At 32.6% G+C, this 15,198-nt stretch overlaps 2 protein-coding genes and 1 long non-coding RNA gene across 4 annotated transcripts in view; 2 read left to right on the top strand and 1 right to left on the bottom strand.

Annotated features, from left to right (window-relative positions):
• The window catches only part of LOC144647809 (histamine H2 receptor-like), a 410,332-nt gene that overhangs the window by 335,136 nt on the left and 59,998 nt on the right, over positions 1–15,198 (top strand). The window lies entirely within an intron of this gene.
• Positions 1–15,198, bottom strand: part of LOC144647795 (sphingosine 1-phosphate receptor 1-like) — a 72,330-nt gene that overhangs the window by 10,697 nt on the left and 46,435 nt on the right. The gene's annotated exons all lie outside the window — the stretch shown is intronic.
• The window catches only part of LOC144648044 (uncharacterized), a 29,426-nt gene that overhangs the window by 998 nt on the left and 13,230 nt on the right, over positions 1–15,198 (top strand). Inside the window, exons 2-4 of the long non-coding RNA XR_013569660.1 lie at positions 363–394; positions 753–784; positions 955–1,023. This is a non-coding gene — a long non-coding RNA (uncharacterized LOC144648044). The remainder of the gene's footprint in view (positions 1–362; positions 395–752; positions 785–954; positions 1,024–15,198) is intronic.

The raw sequence follows: 15,198 nt of genomic DNA, 5'->3' as shown, positions 1-15,198 counted from the left end.
GAGTGCACCTTTTCGGATGTCTTATTGAAACAGCGCCTTAAACGCTATTCTCGTCTCCTACTTGAAAAGAAAACATTTCCGTGAAACCAGCTTCATTGGAAACTGATCAATAAATGTTGAAAGTTTTTGTTTTGCCATCTTGAGATACTGACTACCGGCTGTATTCTAACAATTCTACATGAACGTAGTTTGACATATGCCGAACTATATTTGCATGAAAATTTATTATTAATTAATTATATTTTTTTTTGCTTGATCGTGTGTTCGCAGCTGGTTTATTTACCTTATATAACGAACGCTGCGAAGTCGAAGAAAACATCCTGATAAAACTATTTTATTTGAGAGGACTAAGATACGTGTAGGAAGCATCAAGAATACTTCTTGGTTATCAGAGGTATGTCAAATATATATGAAATTATTAGTTATTTTATTGAATAATTTAACTGCTTTACTATTCAATTTCTTCCAGTTAAGATATTTTTTAAGAACAAATTCGGCAATTAAGTTTGCAAATGTTTAATTGTTAATCTTCTAAGCTTGTAGTAGTAACAAACAGATATTCAGGCTTTATAAACTAATACGACGGACGTTTTTATTCAAATATGACTTTTTTGCCTTAGTGCATCTTTTGCGGAAGTAGCTGTAAGAATAATTCGAAGCATAGAGAGAAAATAGAACTAAATGTGTCTTGTGTTCGGCGAGTAGAAATTACTCAGGGCTATCTTACAAAACTTTTGTTGCTGTTGTTGCAGTTTTAATCCAAGAGATCAAGAACAGTTCTGAGGTAAGAAAGACTTTGTTCCCTCGCTTTAATTTGTTTAAAATATGGCTATATTCCTAAACGTTTTATGCCTTATCTTTAGGTTGAAATTGGACTCAAATGAGAGACGCTATTGCGATGTTGTCTTCAATTTATATGCATGTTTGATTCTCACTTTTCAATTTTTTCCTCAGAGTATCAAAAGGAGGAAAAGCAAGATAAAGAGACTCAGTATTCTCCTGGGGGGATTTCCTATAGACAAGGTAGGTTGGAAACTTTTAGATTTACCTTTTAATTCTCCCTGTTGGAAAGGCATTGGCTTGTCGCGTGAGAAAACATTTTACAAGTCCAAAATTCTGCAGATGGTTCTCGTACAGCTTTCATAAACTCAAATTCGATTCAGTGACAGTCGGTTTTATTTAGAGTCTACAATTACATGTAGATTGCGGTATGAAAGCGTTGATAAGAATATGCTGTGGCTGGTGGCTGTCCACCTCTGAATACTGGTTTAAGTTTAAATAATGTTAAATTCTCCGGCCCACATAGGGTTATGACAATAAGTCATGTTAAATTCTAATAACGAAAAAAAATTAAGGGAGAATCATTTTGTCATGCCGTTTTGGTACTTTTTAAAGTTTTGAATTTTTTTTCGTGAGTCGAAGAAGGGTTTTTTGAGGCTTCCTCCAAGGGCCGGTAGAAATCGGTAAAAATGGAAATTAGAAATACACTAGGATTTGATACAGCCGAAACCAATTGTAGATTTGTTCGCATTTTAGGTTTCCTGCAGATGAACAGTTACGGCAATAACATATTTACAGGAGCGACTGTTGTGTTCGTGGTCTGTCCCCGTAAAATATAAAACAGTTTCCAAAGGCTTTTATTGTGACAACGTTAGGCATGCATCATGCATCATTCGTTTTATACTTGTAGCAATTTATCTCGTCAAACATTCGATTGAAAAGAAATCCTGACTCCTGACATTTTAACAGTAAGGGAAACGTAAAAACTGTGCCTGACATCTTAACGCAAGCTGCCTGACCAGAAATGTTTAATTTTGATCGAAAACTACGCAATGTGCTTGTTAAAGCAAGTGTCTCTTAAGGCGTTTTCATTTAATTGATTGCAAAAAACCTCACATTGTTTGCTTCGTTGGCGAGGAATTATTCGAATCGAACTCGACAACAAAATCTGTCCGATCGAAGCTGACCGAGTCAAAAAAAAATCCGGCGGTATGCAGTTCGAAATTCACATTTTTAGATGGGACTCTGTAAAGTGCCGATACGTAAGGCGGATGCGGACGGCGGATGGCGGACGGCGGGGGGGGGGGGGGACGACGGACGGCGGACGGCGGATGGCAAAAAAAAATTCAATAAATAAAATAAAATTCAAAAAAATAAAAAAATTAAAAATAATTAAAATTATTTTTTCTCAAAGGGTTCTTCTGATTGGTTCACAGCGCGGGCAAGGTTCTCCTATCTCTTCCCACAGGCCACGGTAACGCTTTCGTGAGTTTCATTTCGCGGCGAGACGAACGAACCCATGACAGTTTTGCTCTCCAAAATCGATGTAGTTGCTCACAAACCGATTTTTGAAAGGGAAAATAAGCAGTGGAATTGAAGGCCTTGAAGTTCTCCAAAAGGCGAGTATTCATTCTCCATATTGACAAAGTGAAGTTATAGCTTTATGACCGTGGTTTGTCAATCGTTGTTTGTGTATTCGCACTGATTTCACGCCATTGCGGTTAACTGCAAGTCGGCGCTTTACAGACTCGATTTATCCTTTCAAACGCCTTGCTTCTCTGCTACTTTTCTCCAAACTCGAATACTACTTATCGCCATTCAAGAAAATGAGATGCTTTATTTAAAAACAGTCAAATTAATTCTCGGAATATTGTGCCTTGTGCAGGCGACCGAAGTACATAAGCTTATTTCAGCTTCATTCCAGGTTCAAGTTTCCCTTTGCAAACTATTTATCAAAACAAAATACTGTGGAAATCAACATTGACGTTTTTGACTCGTTAAATACAAATCCCAGCCTGCAAATAAATATATATACTACCATTTTCATTTTTGGAGCGACCGTGAAAGGCAAACTTTTTTTGCGTTTTCTCACGTGTAAAACATTCAAGTTTGTCTAGACAAACTGTCGCGTTTTACAAGTAAACCATTCAACGTGGGTGTCGGTAAAACGCCGACTCGGGTCGGGGCCGGGGCCGAGGTTGGGGTCAATTTTTTAATTTTTTTTTTTAAATTGACTGATTCACTGAAAAATTCACAGAAAAAAATATAAAGTTTATATTAGCGTGTGGGTCATTTCGAGTCGAAAAAAAGAGCATTTTCTTCACAAATTCGGCACAAATCTTGATCCTTATAAGATCAAGAGTATAAAAGAAGAAATTTGTGGTCTAACAGGCGACAGCTTGGCGGATAGAATTCTCTGCCGACTTCTTTCTGAGCGCTATCTCCTCGCCAACACAGCATAAACTTTTCTTAGGTTAAAATCTTATTGCCCATGCGTTTGTGTAGCAAGAGAAAATTAATTCAGGTTTATACCGTTAAAATAAAGCTGCCTTTCGTATCCAAAAAAATATTTATAAGGAAGCAGAATTGTTTTGTTTAGACATGTCTCGCAATCTTTAAGTTTCTAAATTCTGTTATTGTTTTAAATATAAGTGGAGGTATCTAGCCATTTTTCCAATTTGCGTGACCGAAATGCGGAAAGACATTTTAATTGAGGTTATGCTGACGAGAAAGTATCACACCCGCTTTCAGTGTTAGTGCATAGCGGTTAGTTAAAACAAACAACCCGGATCGAAGTCCGCCAATTACAGCCCACCAGAATGACCTTTTGACCTTGTGGGTGAAACCAACAAGGGTATCCATCGGTGTTAATTGGCTCATTTCAAACAGCACGTCGAAAGATGCTGTCGAAAGATGATGTCGAAAAAGATAGCTATGCACGTAAATTATAAGCGGGTGTAAAATATTCGATTACAGAGAAGTAAACAACATCTTATCGCTAAACTGTAAAAGTTAAATTTCACCTCTCGCCTGTTAGACCTCAACTAAAATGCTTCTCTTACTCTTGATCTTATAAGGATCAAGATTTGTGCCGAATTTGTGAAGAAAATGCTCTTTTTTTCGACTCGAAATGACCCACACGCTAATATAAACTTTATATTTTTTTCTGTGAATTTTTCAGTGAATCAGTCAATTTAAAAAAAAAATAATTAAAAATTGACCCCAACCTCGGCCCCGGCCCCGACCCGAGTCGGCGTTTTACCGACACCCACGTTGAATGGTTTACTTGTAAAACGCGACAGTTTGTCTAGACAAACTTGAATGTTTTACACGTGAGAAAACGCAAAAAAAGTTTGCCTTTCACGGTCGCTCCAAAAATGAAAATGGTAGTATATATATTTATTTGCAGGCTGGGATTTGTATTTAACGAGTCAAAAACGTCAATGTTGATTTCCACAGTATTTTGTTTTGATAAATAGTTTGCAAAGGGAAACTTGAACCTGGAATGAAGCTGAAATAAGCTTATGTACTTCGGTCGCCTGCACAAGGCACAATATTCCGAGAATTAATTTGACTGTTTTTAAATAAAGCATCTCATTTTCTTGAATGGCGATAAGTAGTATTCGAGTTTGGAGAAAAGTAGCAGAGAAGCAAGGCGTTTGAAAGGATAAATCGAGTCTGTAAAGCGCCGACTTGCAGTTAACCGCAATGGCGTGAAATCAGTGCGAATACACAAACAACGATTGACAAACCACGGTCATAAAACTATAACTTCACTTTGTCAATATGGAGAATGAATACTCGCCTTTTGGAGAACTTCAAGGCCTTCAATTCCACTGCTTATTTTCCCTTTCAAAAATCGGTTTGTGAGCAACTACATCGATTTTGGAGAGCAAAACTGTCATGGGTTCGTTCGTCTCGCCGCGAAATGAAACTCACGAAAGCGGTACCGTGGCCTGTGGGAAGAGATAGGAGAACCTTGCCCGCGCTGTGAACCAATCAGAAGAACCCTTTGAGAAAAAATAATTTTAATTATTTTTAATTTTTTTGAATTTTATTTTATTTATTGAATTTTTTTTTTGCCATCCGCCGTCCGCCGTCCGCCATCCGCCGTCCGCATCCGCCGTCCGCCGTCCGTCATCCTCCGTCCGCATCCGCCGTCCGTATCGGCACTTTACAGAGTCCCTTTTTAGATACCGAACGAAATGTCACACGCGCTAACATAGGCTTGCTTTTCATCCATATTCAGGTAATGAGCCTGAATCGGTGTATGTCGTCTGCTTAAAGTTAATCATACTCTTTAAAACCCCAAAAGTATTGTGCTTGCTGTTGACCTGAAAATGAATTTTTTGATAACAACTTGAATAAGTGCAAACAGGCGGCTTACAGTGTATGTTTGAAAGACATGAATTCGGTCTTGTTTTGCCATGAAAGAGAACTCACCAGGCAATTTTCTCAAGCTGTTTTATTTAAAAAAAAAGATGTTTTGCGTATGAATACCCATTTCTGGCGCGACGATCAAACTGTTAATTTTTTAAGGTTACACATTTCGGTATTGTCATAATCAATCGGTTTTTGTTGACAGAGGAAGCTGCATAAAGGCGAGGGAAATTTTTGTGCTTTTTTAGAATATTTTCCCTGAGAAATGAACAGCCGATCATGTATCTAACTAAATATTAATCACCTCCACAGAATTTTTTTTTGTTTTTGTAATAGCTGAGTCAATTTCAAAGTATTTGGTAACTTTTTGAAATGCAGTTTGCACAGTAAATTGAAAATTTTGAAATCATATTTTTAACACACCCTATTCTAACAGCAAGTGTTTAAAACATTTTCTCGAACAGTATATTATGTTAACAAAAAGCGTTGAAGTAATAATTATGCTGTTTTACACTGAATTTGAATACGAAACTGACAGGACGAACAGCCAGCTTTAAAATCGCGTGACTAAGCTGGATTTCCATTGTCGCCTTATTTTACGTGCGTTAACTGGCGCAACTGCTAATTGGTTTACGTGCGTAGGATATCGATAAAATAGAGAAAATATGAGGACGGCTTTCGTCTGCGGAAAGAAGTTGAACGTTTTAAAAGTCCAAACGCTAGGGAAATAAAATCGAGAAAATTTATGGACGCCTTGCATCTGAAAAAAAAGTTTAATGTGGTTCAACTTAAAGACGTTCACGCGAAGATCTTCCAGTCGATATATTTTTTCTTTAATTTTTTACTGAAGTCAGATAATGATCTACTTGTGTCAGAAATGTAAAAAAGTTGTTGTCACCGACTTCGTTTCAGAGATAAAGCGTGTGGAAAACTATCCGATTTTGAAAAATTGGCGCATGGTTTACAGGGTTTATAGTTAAAAATATCGAAGATGAGTAAACGATCGACAATCGATCTGAGTCATATTTTGTATACAAAACTGACAACACGAACAGCCAGTTTTGAAATCGCGTGGCTAAGCTTGATATGTTGCGTAAAATAATTCCTGGTGTTGCCAACGCATCTGTAAGACTAAGCCCTGAAAAAAAGGGATTCGAAACCGTCGTAAATCAAAACAAAAAAATCTAAACTTTTAATCGTTGATTAAAAAAAATGATCCGTTGAACAAAAATACGCGTACTTATTAAGACAAAAACGGTAAGAAAGATTAATATTTTCGGAATCTTTATTTTATAAGCTTTACAGTGATATATAGTTTTTAGTAGTTTCTATTTCAGTAGCGCGTGTAAAAAGATGTTTTCCCAGAAGGCACCCTATTTTGTTGACAGTAACCCTAAGAGAGCAAACTGCAATGGAAGTTAATGCAACGCCTACCGACGCTATATGTGTTTAGCAAGTTCCCTCAGCGTGCGCGCTCGATGCTTCACACCCGTTAACGTTACCTGGCAATGGAAATCGAACTAAATGCACTGTATGGACGTTCTACGTACGGCGCATTCGTCTGAAGCCGGTATTCAGTTTGACAAAATAGGGTTCTTAAATCTTCATAACGCATCGAACAACAAGCACGAATTTTACGAAATTCGTAATGTGATTGAGCAGCCGTCAATATTGAAAACAAACTTTCAAATCGTATCCATTCAACACGCCAAGTTTGAACAATTTAAAATTCAGAACAGCGTTTTCTTTTCCATTAACAACAAATGTCATTTAATTTGAAGTAGAGTAACCGAAACCAATAAGGGCCCTGATGTAAAATGAAGCTAGCAAGGAGCGAATTACTTTTCCTTAGTAGTAATGTACTACACTCTGAGGCAAAAAATTTTTTGCCTTAGAGATTTAGTACATAACTACTATCAGCACTGGATTCCAAAAACTGAAGCCAAATCTGAAACCAAAACTGAAGCCAAATCTGAAACCAAAACTGAAGCCAAATCTGAAAAACTAAATCTGAAAAACTAAATCTGAAGCCAAAGTGAAAAACCTAAACTGAAATCAAATCTCAGAATCAACCCTAGGTCAACCCAAGGTCAAAAAATGGAAACCAAACCTTGAAGCCAAATCTATAAACTAAACCTTGATTAAATGATAAAAATAATCTTTGATTATTTTTGACAATATTTAAAAAAATCTTCTTATACTCTTTTTCAAAATTTTGGATACAGTGCTTTTAAACAAGCCGAGTTTTTATGCTGTTGTTATTATCATGGTAAATCTCTTGTACTGAATATCTGTTGTGAATTATCTTCTAAAACGATTATGATTTTTGTTATTTTTGAATTCATTTTTTCTTTTTCAAGGTTGGATAATACACTGTTTAAATCATTGTAAATGTTACATATGTATTTACTTGTTTCATTTTCTTCATTTAATAATTTTGTTAATGGCTTGCAATGTCCATCTTGTTTTAGTTTTTTTTCTAAATATACTAAAGTGTCTAGATTTTCATATACCCAATCTCCGAGTTTTGATAATTCTTTTAATGTTACGATATACTTCAGTGTGTTTATTGCGTCATCAGACATATTTTTGAATGTATCTGCTTTGAAACATATTTTCTTTAAATTTTCCATGTTTATTTTCATGTTGGTCATTTATCTATATATATAGTGTATGTTTTTATTTTTATGCGTTTTTTCATGAATCTCTTATACTCTTTTTTTAAAAATCTTGCATCTTAGTGCGTTTAAAACAAACCTCGTTGACATAATGAAAATCAAAACCTAAGATTATAACCTAGGATAAACAGATGAGTTTGTCTTTAATATCCATAAGGATATGTTTCTATATAGTCGTCTGATATGTGCTTAATGGCTCGTTTGTCATATCCAAATTTATATACTTTTTCTTCATATCTGTTGACAATTTGTTTATTTTGCCTTGTAATTTTACTTTCATTTACTAATGTGAGCTCTTTTATTTCATCCTTTACAATTTTAATCATATTTGCGTGATTTAGTATCTGAGAATTTTCATGGTTTAGCCTGAAACCCTTAATAACACATTTTTGCTTATTATTACCATATATGAAACTATAATTCTTTGGTCCACCTGAAATGAATGTATTATTTATAGATTCACCGTCTAACTCATCTGTTAAATCACCTAACATGTCGCCTGTTTCTATTACCTTACTATTTTGAGATTCAATATATATGATGCTGTCAGTGTCAAAATATAACACCTGTTTATCTAAATAGTCTAGTTTTTCATATAACATTAGTCGAGCTGAGCTAGTTGTAAAGCATGCAATGTATATATTCGTATTATAGCTGTTATCAACGAACTGATTTTTGTAAGTGTAGCTCATTTGAACCATTTCTTCATTTATGAAATTCATGTTTAAATTATCTATTGTGTCGTCGAGAAGTACTTGATAAAATTCATTTATGTCAGTCACGTATTTACATTGATTCATGTTATTTCGTTGGCCAAATTTTCCCCAAAGTGAGTTTAAACACATTTTTGCAATTGCTCGTAAACCTGAATTTTCATGTAATTCACCTAATTCAATGTCTAAATTCTTTTTAACTTTATTTCTAAAAATCATCTCGTCATTGTTATTTTTAAAATTATATTTTGTTGATTCAAGTTTTAGCTTCATGAATTTTTTTATATAACCTTTGAATAGATCATCGGATGAGTTCTCAAAATGCCAAACCTCATATATTTTTATAATTTTATAGCCTTTTTCAATGGCCTTATTGACCTCATCTGTTGTCCATGTACCAATAAATGCTCGTTCATTTTCACTATGTTGGCATCTTTCTTGTTGTTTTGATTTAGCACATGATATACACAGAGGGAACATTAGCTTTTCAGCCTTTTCACATTTGATTCTCTGAGGTAGAACAGCATGGTATAATTCTCTTGGAGCTAAAATTTTACATTTTATGAATCCATACCATTTTGTATCGTATTTTTCTGGTGATATTATTTTTTTAGGATGACCAATGGGATATTTTTTGTAGAACTGAACCGTAGGATATAAGGAGCAAAAGTCAACGTATTTACCACATTCGCCTTCTTTGAATTTGTACAATAATTTGGTAGCATTTGTACGCCCCCCGTAGAAAGCATCTCTAGGGTTTAGTTGCCCAACCACTTCTCTATACCAATCATTTTTATAATATTTCTGAAAACTTTTATCCTTTTTTAATTTACATTCCCACATTTCAATAAGATTGTAACTAGCAGTTGTTATTTTGTTGTTTTTATCTTGTGTTTTATTATACAAAGTACCCATATTACTTTGATTCTTATTATTGATAACATCATGTTTGTAACAATCTGGACAACCATGCCAGAAACAACCTTGAAATTCATAAACAGTATTTGTTTCCTTACAAAAACCATCAACTTTTAATTTGTTATTGATGAGTTTTTCACCTCCTGCCAAAGCATGCTGGATCTTAATATTATTTTTCTTGCTTATGTAATCAAGCCATGCAATACTGACTGCACTATGGTTTTCTGTTTGAACAACATTATCAACCACAGCTATAGTATCTTTTGGCATGTAATTACCTCTGTAAATAGCCATGCACACCCCAGCAATTGTGATGTATTTTAATGGATCGATATTTTCTTGATTCATGAAATCGTGCCTGAATTTTAACATACATCTTCTTAATATATCAACATCTGACCTACAGTATTCAATTATTTCTTTTTTGAAATCGAAAACATAATTTTCATTAACACGCTCATTATACCATTGTAAAAATTTCTCTCTATCTTGTGTTTTCATTTGATTAAACCCATAATGTTTTTTTGCAGGCATATTACCAATATAGTTTTGATTACACAGTTTGTTAAAAAAATGTGGAAAGTAACCTTTTTTAAGCTGGCTTAAACCAAAAGTTTTAGGAAACGATGATAAGGGTTGCTGAATAAAATTTAAGCTGTCAATTATTTTGATTCTTAATTGTGGAATTTCCATCATCATAATTTTTGCACCATTGTAAATACAGTAAGGTTTAAAACCATTATCAATACACCATTTAAGAATAAAATGAGAATCGTACCCTTTGGAATTGTGAGCCAGAAGTGTGTATCCTTTATATTTTTCATTAAGAATACAATTACAAAAACTATTAATATCATTGAAGATTGATTCATTACCATTGAAATCATGACAGATAGCTAAATTGACTTCGTGTATTTCAGTGTTTTGTGTACATTCGAAATCAAAAAATAAATATTTTTCATTATACGTTTTACATGAGTAGCAATAATCTTTTTTGGGAATGTTTTTATTTAATTGGCATGGTTTTTTGCTATTTTTGATGCAATTTCCACCCATAACTTTTATCTTTTTCATGAAACATTCATGTTTGCTTTCACAATATTTATTACAATTATTACACATTTTGAAACCGCATTTATGTAGTTTAATATATGGTTTTAGTATGATTTGATTGCATTTTAAACATTTTGCTACACTGCTACATACTGAATCATCACTATCTTTTTTCGATCGGTTACTAGTATGGTTTTTGAAGCAAGTATTACCATGAAAAACACGATTGCATTGATTACATGTAACGTCTTTACCATTACATTTATTTCCATCTGGAAAATATTTGAAACAAGATAGACATTTTTGGGGGCATTTGTGTTTATCACGTCTCGTATAAGCTTTTTTACAAGAATGGCAGTAATATGCTACATCTAAAAAAGCTGTCATTGATTTTATGACATCGAAATGATTCCGTGTTTTGTATAAATAAATTTTGTCTGTTTTACCATTATTGGATGTATATATGATTTCATTGAACTGCTCAGAATCGATAATGTTAATCTCAATATCTAAATGTGATGCAAAGCTATTTACATCTTCTAAAGAATTTCCATAATCATTAATTTCAACATTAGCATTATTATGAAGTTCTTTGGCTTGAATTTGTTGTAGTTTTCGACTTTTATTGAATCCATCTTTCAACTGAGTTGTGGTGTAATTCTCAGGGTGTAAATTAGCATAAGCTGTTACAATGGCTCTTGCTAAGCATAATGTATCATTATTTTTTATCGTAATAATACATTGTTTTCTATTCACTGTTTGTTTTGATAAATATAACCGCCCTTTTCCTGCAGGTATTTTAACAGATTGAATAATTATTTTGCAATTTTCTAAATCTATTTCTTTATACTCCAACGTATTGATTATATCTGAAAGTTGATTTAACTTGAAATCAGAAACTTTTAACAATTTTGTTGAGATAGGATGATCTAATTCATCATTTGAAATTACCAATCTGAATCTATCATTACCTTTTAACTGCCTTTTCTTTATTGTCATTTCAACCATTTTTTCAAATACACTGAAAACATCATTTTTATCACCAATGAAATTTTTGCGTACATTTATTTTAAATTCGTTAGTGAAAGCATTGAATTTTTTATTAACCGTATTCCCAATTTCAGTTATTTTGAATAGAGGTTGGTCATTGGATGTTGAATCAAAAATGCTGTCATCGAAATTAAATTCATTTGAGACATTAGTTCTAGGTGTTGGAATTGGTTTTATTTTCTTTGTCCTTGGCATTGGTATAGGCTTGTAATCATCCCTAAATTCAGGAGGTGGTTGAATGATATTTTCCTCATAATCCTGCACCCTCTGTTTTACACTCTTACGAGGAGTTGGGATTGGTGGCCTAGGTTGGTTTGCTTTTAGTGATAATACTAGTTTTATGAGTTCAGTTTTAGATAATTTTTCTAGATCTAATTCATTCATATTAATATATGAGATATTTTTTTCCATTTTAATTTTAATATGTGCTAAATCTTTAAGTAGACGTTTGAAAAAAATATTTTCTATTTTCTACTTAAGGATTTAGCACATATTAAAATTAAAATGGAAAAAATAGCTGATGTAATAATAACTATTAATAATGAAAATTTTCAAATTCATCCTATATATGATTTATATTGCGCAAGTAGAAATGGTAAAATTGCTCATATATTTAAAAGAGATATTAGTTGTGGTAGTAAGGGGCATACTGGTTATATGTCATGTTGTGTTCGAAAATATGGCCAATCAAGTCAAAAGTCTTATCAAGTGCATCGATTTGTTTGGGAAGCTTTCAACGGTATTATCCCCGATGGTAAAGTCATTGATCATATAAATGGTGTCAAATCTGATAACCGTTTATGCAATCTACAACTATTGACACATCAAGAGAATTGTAAAAAATCAGCAAAAGATCGTGATTATAAATTTGTAAAAGACAATCATAAAAACAAAAAATGTGTTAAAGCTATTAATTGCATTACAAATGAAGTTTCATATTTTAATAGTATGTATGCTACTCAATTATATCTTGGTATCAACGCTGGTGTCATAAAAATGGTCTGCGAAGGGTTAAACTGTTGTAAAACCGGTTATTCTAAAGATAATATTCAGTATAAATTTGAATATGTTAAAAAAGAAGATATACCTGATAACAAAAATATAATAAAATCACCAAATATTATGCCAAAAAAAGAACACTAAAAACAAGCAATAAAAAACAGTAAAAAATATATTGTGCGTTTAAATGGATAACCAGTAATAAAATATTATTGGTTGTTCAAAACAACGATGGCAGTATAATGACTGCGTAACGACTTTTTAGTCTTATACAATATAAGTTACATAAACTTGTCTTTATATCACGCATGAAAAACGTATAAACAGATAATTATTTTCTTTATAATATATAATAATGGATTTGGTAAATGAAATTACAATTCCAAATGAAATTCAAACTCATATTGATAGTCAAGATGAAAAACCAAAAAGAATTACAACCGATGATCTAAAATCACCTGAAATGACTTTTATTGAAGAAGGTGAACAGATAATGTTATATGGAGTTAAAATATTTCTACATCCGTTATTTCCGGAATTCGGTTGTACTTATAGCGGTGAAGTTGTTGATACCGAATCTGGAAAAGAGGCTGAAACTATTTTTATTAATGATGTTAAAAATGTAATTTTAAAACTTCAAGATTCAATTGTATATTACATACTGACAAAATTTATTTTTGAATCTTTTTATAATTCATATATCAATATTGAAAGACATTTTGGTATAATATTACCAAATCCTGAATTTAAAAATTATGGTTTTGATGTTAATAATTCTAAAATCGTTGATATCAAATCTAAAAAAGAGGTTGAAACTATTGATATTGATGGTATTAAATGCGTATTTTTAAAGTATGATGATTGGTATATTTATAAAGTTTATTTATGTTTTGTTGTTGAATGTTTTGATGATAGATTTTATGTATTGTAATGATCTTTTCCATGTTTTTAAAAAATAAACTATAAACGCGTTTCCATGAAATTATACCTTTGGTCAAGCAATTTAGCATTTTGTAATAAAACTCTTGATTCAATATCTTGTACAATGCTCTTTACTTTGCCGATTCTGTTATTGTTTGATGCTTTTTGTTTTTGTTTATCCATTTTAAAAAAAGCCAATATTATATCAATTAGCTGATCTTTTGTTAATGTATTTAAATATTTTCTCATATATATATGAATTGCTGCTCTATATATTATAGTGCGTTTAGATATAAACAGATAATTATTTTCTTTAATATATATATAGAATGACTGATATAACATTAAATATCAAACACCTTTTAGAATCTGATCAAAGCTCGAATGATATAGCCTTCATTAATAAAATGTATTGTATTCAGAGCATCCTTAAAACAAATATTTGTATTATTAAAATGCTATCTTCAGACATATCAAATGAAGACAAAAATCATGTACGTTTAAAGTGTATACCTGAATACCAGAAACGACGACGGGGAAGGCCTCGTAAGGATCAACAAAATACATAATTATTCAGTTTACGGTTTTAGCCATAAGTTATAAATGATTAATGAGTACAATGTTTTTAATGACGTGATTTCTATTGACCAATCATATTTCAACAAATTTTACTCAAAAAGTTTACTCAAAAGTTTACACAAAAGTTTACACAAAAGTTTACACAAAAGTTTACTCAAAAGTTTACTCAAAAAGTTTATTCTGAAATTTACTGCCAAACACAGCTGTGCCGTGAAGTTATGTGTGTTATATATATAATGGTTTGTAATTCTGAAATCCACGATGAATTAAAAAATTTAAAAGAACCTATATGCCCTTTCTGTGATCAACTATTGATAAAAGGTATCAAGGATGATGAGCAATGCTGTAGTAAGCAGGATATAGAAAATATAAATGGTATGGATGTCTGTCTAAATTGCGGTTTGGTTCATAGTTATGATTATGTCAGTGAGTATATTGATTTTTATGAAAATATGCATAGAATACGGCGAGAATCGGTATATCATCGTAAATATCACATCGAGGCTGTTTTAAACGATTTATGTATTAAAAATGGAGTTCAATTGTCTCATAATCAGCGCGATAAGATTTACAAAGTGTTTCATGAGATCGGTACTATTCTTCCATCTATAAATAAACTCCGAAGACGAATGATAAGCACGAAATATATTATAAGACAGCTGTTTAAAATGCTTGGTATCCCGTACAATTTCATCTGTGTTACTAAATCAAAAAAAACGCGAGCTTTTAATGATTGGTATTGGGGTGAGATTTTAGCATTAAAATCGGCTGAGATTGCACGGATTATTCAGTAAATTTATCATCATACTTGAGCAGATACCGATCGATTATTGGACCGGTATCGCATATGTAGTCGTCAGTAGTTTTCATCATTAAAAAGATATTGGATAGTTCATATTCCCCCGTTCTTAACATGAATTTTATTGTATTAAGCAAATGCTGATAGCTTTGATAAGCAAAAATTCCATTTTGAATTTTTAAATCGAGATTCTGATGCTGAAGCCAGCCTTGTATCAATAAAGCTCCCGTGCTGATTGCAATCAGGCTGATACCACCAGTTGAAATGGACGATACTATGCCTCCTGAAGCGAATAAAATAGCCAGCGAATTGCCTATTAATTTCAGCC

The sequence above is a fragment of the Oculina patagonica genome, chromosome 4 (assembly GCF_052425735.1).
Source record: "Oculina patagonica isolate OP01 chromosome 4, crgOcupat, whole genome shotgun sequence".
In the NCBI taxonomy this organism is placed as follows: domain Eukaryota; kingdom Metazoa; phylum Cnidaria; class Anthozoa; order Scleractinia; family Oculinidae; genus Oculina; species Oculina patagonica.
This window is presented reverse-complemented; position numbering and strand designations above follow the sequence as displayed.